General features: G+C 43.7%; 1 pseudogene; it reads right to left on the bottom strand.

Annotated features, from left to right (window-relative positions):
• Positions 1-1530: 1530 nt before the first annotated feature.
• LOC101676181 lies at positions 1531-1955 on the bottom strand (annotated as a pseudogene).
• Between the last annotated feature and the right edge of the window lie 3536 nt (positions 1956-5491).

Here is a 5491-nt window from a genome sequence, read left to right as displayed (position 1 = left end):
CAAGGAGTTTTTGGGAAACTGTGTATATAGATGGGCTTCTCAGTAATGACCCAATATTTAAAATTACACTGAATGTGATTACTCATAAGAAGATTCCAATAAAGGGACCCTGATTTAAACACAGTGCATTACTCATGCTGCTATGGAAAAAGAAGGGGCGACATTGTTAACTGAAGTGATTGGCTGGCTGTCAAGGGAAAATGTGTCTGGGACAGACGTGGATGGCACTTGGGAGTCTGGGGTGAGTCCTTGCACCACTGAGGGAGGCCACAGAGCATCAGAATTAAGAGCAATGGCAGATACCAGGCTTTTCACATCCAAGTCCTGGCCTTCTGCAAGTCAGGACAAGCTAAGCTCTGCTGCACTTATGAACCCCACAGTTCCAGCCTTTAAAGCAATATATTTCTCAGTATGTCACAATCCATGCAGGTCTTTAGAGTTTTAATGATGTACTAATTTTTTTTTTTGAACAGCTGTGCATTTCCTTCACCTAACTTCCACTTCCACCCAACAAAATTCTACTTAACTTCCAGATTCTTAATGAGATTTTACTCTTCCATGGGACATTCTGTTCTTCCCCGTTCCATTACAGGAAGCGATTACTCCGTCCTCTTAACTCTGTGAACTTTACTTTGCGTTATTACCTATTAAATTCTTTCGTTGTTAATTTTTTACTCTGCCCTCTCTGCTTTAGGATGGGGATCTGCCTTAGACATTATCATATCAGTCAGAGAGAAAAAAAAACACATAATAGCAAGTGTTTGTTGTATAATGAGTATAGTTTTAATGGCAATCTTATATAACTTTTGCTTAAAGAATCTGTACTTTTAATGTGCTGAGTAGATAATTTTTATTCTACAACAGGCCATATAAATCTTAGAGTGAACACAGTGGTACGGCATAAGGAACACCTGTGTGTGTGTGTGTGTGTGTGTGTGTGCTCGCACATGCACACGCTGGCACTTTTTCAGAGTAGTGCTGGCACCTGTCTGTCAACATCAGGGAATATTTCCATCTCTCCTCTTTCATTTGCCAACAATGCTGCATGTCAGAGCATGTGTTAATCCATATGATTTGTCCCCCGCACTTATAAATCTGCTTTTGTGCAGATATATAATTTTGTACCAGAATTAAAAAAAAAAAAAAGGCAAACCTTAATTTTCTTCTTTTTCATGGTACCATTTTTTGGTCCTGGAATGTGATGCCTGTGTGTATTTCAGTACTATTGTGCTGACTCTTGCAGTGTGAGTGTTTGACAATGATGGCCCGTGACTAAAGACAGAACCAACATGGACTTAGCTGCACAAACATTTCCGCAGGACCCAAGGGAAGGTTGATCTGGGATGTTCTCATTTCTAGTCGTGTTTTGGGTTGGTTGTGTTGTTTTGAAAGGGGTTGAAATACTTCATTTCTGTCCTCTTGGCCTTCAAGTTCAGAGCTGATTTCATCGCTGTAGTCATCCCGGCTTCGCTCAGCAGCTCACATAGATACAGCAGTCACTGCAGTTTGTTTGTTTGTTTGGTTTTTGGTTCAAGAACTCATACAAAATATTCCTGATAAATGAGTGTGAATCCTCATCTCCTCGCCTTCCTCATCCTGGTTAATCTGGAAGTAACACCAGTCCTGGTTCTCCTTGCGGTTAGTAGCTGTGCACAGCCAATCACGTGGACTCTCCTTCAAATAGTGTTTGGTGAGAGGTTTCAAAGATCTTTTGGGGGAAAAAAGCAGCTCAGAAGTTACAGCGATCCTGCTCTTGTTCCTTTCAGTGGTTACAACCCTTCCACCGAGATTCCCAGGTTTGCCATGCCCTGGGATCCTCTCTTGAAGAAACGGCTCAACATTGGCAGCGTCCGTGATTCCATCTTCTACAGAGCGGGGGCGGTCAAGGGTAAACTTCAGAACCTGCTCGGGGTTTTTTTGCCCCCCTTTGCCACAAGTTTTTTCACAGGCACCATTGGAGGCAGAAAGGGCAGTCATCACAGTTTTATAATTTGTAGCGGTAGCCCCCATTGCTTTATGGCAAAAGGAGCACAAGCAAATCAACACAGAACACACATACCCGTGGATATTGGGTACACCGTCACCCACAAGTGTGCCTCCAGGATGTGGGCATACTTAAACACAGCATTTTGTGTGAAAGTGTATTCAGTTTTGTTATTCCGTCCTGTCGTGTGTCAGATTTTTTTAGAAGCAAAACCTCTGAGGCTCTCCTACCTTCATAGCATGCTCTCTGGTTTATAAACAAAAAAAGACAAGGGGGAAGTTACATGTTAGAGTGGAAATATGTCTGTGTGTCCTAACATGCACATAAACTGGTAAAGTGGTAAATTTTAGAGCTATAACTAAGGATTTCTCACCAGTAATCTTCTAAGAAGGCCCCTCTGTGTTTCCCGATGGCAAAGAAGAGTAGCCAAGTTTCTCTTGTTCAGTATCTTAACATGGGCTCAATTTTGGTACAGCAGCATGCAAATCTGATGCTTGTGAATATTGCTCGACTTGCCAAGCAATCGAGCATAGCGAGTTGCTTGTACAGCATGGGGCAGACCCTTATCGAGGCCTCGTGTCAGGAGGGTGACTCCTCAGTCTCTTTATGGACTCCTCTTTCTTGCGACCTCTCATGCTTGGCTTCCTGAATGTCCCCCAGGTAATAAATTCCTTCTTTTTTCCTGACTGGAAGGAAATGTTACTGCACAGTTTTTTTATTTTTTTTCCAAACCAGGTAATTTAAAGGTTTTAGCAGAATAAAATGTCTCTGATCCCATTTGATTTGAGGCAGTTCCATAAGGAGAGAGGGAACAAAAAGGTGAAATGAAACCAAAAAGAAAAGGAGGAGAAATTAACCTTTATTGAGCAACTACTATGGCACATACTCTGACAAGCACTTTACATAAGTCCTGTCTTTATACTTCTAACTTCTCCATGAAGTTTCTGTTAATTTTGTAGATGAGCAAGCTCAGAAAAGTTAAGCAATTTGGTCAAAGAGCAAATTGGAATTCAACAATTATTACACTACCTCTCACCCTCTGCTACCCCACTGTTTGAACATTATGATCTGCTTCAAAGACCATATTTTTTTTTAAAGATTTTATTTATTTATTTGACAGAGAGAGATCATAAGCAGGCAGAGAGGCAGTCAGAGAGAGAGAGAGAGAAGGAAGCAGGCTCCCCGCTGAGCAGAGAGCCCGTTGCGGGGCTCGATCCCAGGACCCTGGGATCATGACCCAAGCCGAAGGCAGTGGCTTAACCCACTGAGCCACCCAGGCGCCCCCAAAGACCATATTTTATCAGCACGAAAATATTCGGCGGACACACAAAATAACCAGACAGAATGATGGGCATGATGAAAAAAAGTAGCTTATGGATTGACTTCTTTACTCCTCAGCCAGTGGCTCTTGCATTATACATACACACGTTCAAGGCTTGGCTGGACATTCCAGAGTCATCTCCCCACTGCTGACCTGTAGCCTTTTCTGCTGTGGTGTCCCTCCAGTGGCAGTTCCAGTGCCAGAGTTGATCCATTGAGTTTTCAAGGATGCTGAGGATTTTCGCTCATTCAGCAGTCTTTTAGCAAGTGTTTATTGAGTTCTTTATCAGGCAAAAAGTACTGAGTACTGGCAGAAAAAGAGAGTTCATTGCAGATGGTACTAAGGAAAAGACTTTAATGAAGGGTCATCTTAATTATATGTGGGCATTAATTATATGTGCCTGCCTCTCTGCCAAGTAAAAATCTAGAGAAGATGCAGTGCCCAGAGATTAGGAGCATCAGAAAGCCATTACACCCCCCACAGTGGAAGGAATTAGGAAAGAGCATTTACTGGAGGAACAGGGTCCTAGTAGGAGCTCTCTGGTTGTAGGAGAGACAGCTCCTGCTGGAAATTAAGGACCAAAGCAGTGATGGGTCAGGAAGGACTACCGCAGCCTCTCTCTCCCCCCACCCTCCACCACTGTCACAGTGCCTTCCATTGGCTGAAGCACCCAGAAGCCATCTCATGATGGATGCAGCTCACAGGACTTTACTTCCAAGGGCACAGAGCACAGAGGGCTGAAAATGGACCTGGGGTGATTTAGGGATGAAGAATTACTTGTTTAAGTGCCCCCAAAGGTCTGGCTCTGACTTAAGCATTAAGGATGGAACAGTGAACAAAATAGGCAAGATTGTTCACGCAGGGGCTATGTTCTAGTGCAGGATAGAGACAAAATAGGAAAGGAAAAAAAAAAAAAAGATGGATGTTGAGGAGAGCCATAGTATGTTCCATACTGTGGGACCAAGGAGAAAATGAGGAAGCTGGGAAAGGGATTTTGAAATGTGGGGAGCGGGGGGGGGTTAGATAGGGGTGGCCAGAAGTGCCCCTTTTCACCTTGGAAAGGTGACATTATCATAAAGACCTAATATAAAGGAGGGCATGAGCTGTACTGGGCGAGGAGCATCACGGGCCGTGGGAACAGCACGTGCAAAGTCTTTGAGGAAGGGGGGAGGCTGGCCTGGTACCGCGTAGCTGCAGACAAGTGAGGAAAGAGGCAGGTGAGATGAAATCAGCGCTTGACTCAGAAGGTCTCCTTGACTCATGGCTTCTCTCGGCATCTAATGGCTTTCCATTTGTGTTTCGTCTATGACCAGACGCTGTACAGAGGAGGAGGTAAAATGCTGATAGCAGAGAAAAAGAAGCTGAGAGATGCCATGACTCATCCATCACCAGTTAGCATGGGCCTGGTCTCTTGTGCTCGGCCAATTACTAGCACGTCCTCTGTTTATAGATTGGTTTCTGTGGAGTATGCTGCACACTCCTGTTACAACGAACTCTGGCCACTGTATTAGAACATACGATAGACCGCAGCGACCGATGCACGAGAGGCACTTTAGAAAGAACTGTGGCGTTATTTAAGCCTTTCCAGGAGAATCCATGAAGTTGGAGAGCCCTGGACTTCTCCTGTACCCCGAGCCCTTTGGGTCTTCTCCACCCTCTAAAATAGAGTTAAACTGCAAGTTATAAATATATTAAATGTATGTATGAACTCCTTATGACTGGCCACCATCACCTCTCTTTAGATATTATGTGTGTGTGTATTCTGTGTGCATATGTGTATATACATACGTGTGTATATGTGTATATATGTATATGTCTGTATTTTTCTATCTACACACACACACACACACACACACACATAAAGAGAGATACATATCTGTTACATAGAAATAGATATCTCTTTAGTTTTAACTATATAAATGTCCTTGCCAACCTTTTTTTTCCTGATAAATTCCTGTTTGACCATCAAGATTTCACAGCTCAGGGGCGCCTGGGTGGCTCAGTGGGTTAAAGCCTCTGCCTTCGGCTCAGGTCGTGATCCCAGGGTCCTGGGATCGAGCTCCACATCGGGTTCTCTGCTCGGCAGGGAGCCTGCTTCCTCCTCTCTCTGCCTGCCTCTCTGCCTACCTCTGATCTCTGTCTGTCAAATAAATAAATAAAAATTTTAAAAAAATTCACAGCTCAGA

Source organism: Mustela putorius, unplaced genomic scaffold, assembly GCF_011764305.1.
Source record: "Mustela putorius furo isolate JIRA1106 unplaced genomic scaffold, ASM1176430v1.1 tig00000487_pilon_pilon_pilon, whole genome shotgun sequence".
NCBI classification, from domain to species: domain Eukaryota; kingdom Metazoa; phylum Chordata; class Mammalia; order Carnivora; family Mustelidae; genus Mustela; species Mustela putorius.
Note: the sequence above shows the minus strand (reverse complement) of the source record. Positions and strands in the feature narration are given on the sequence as shown.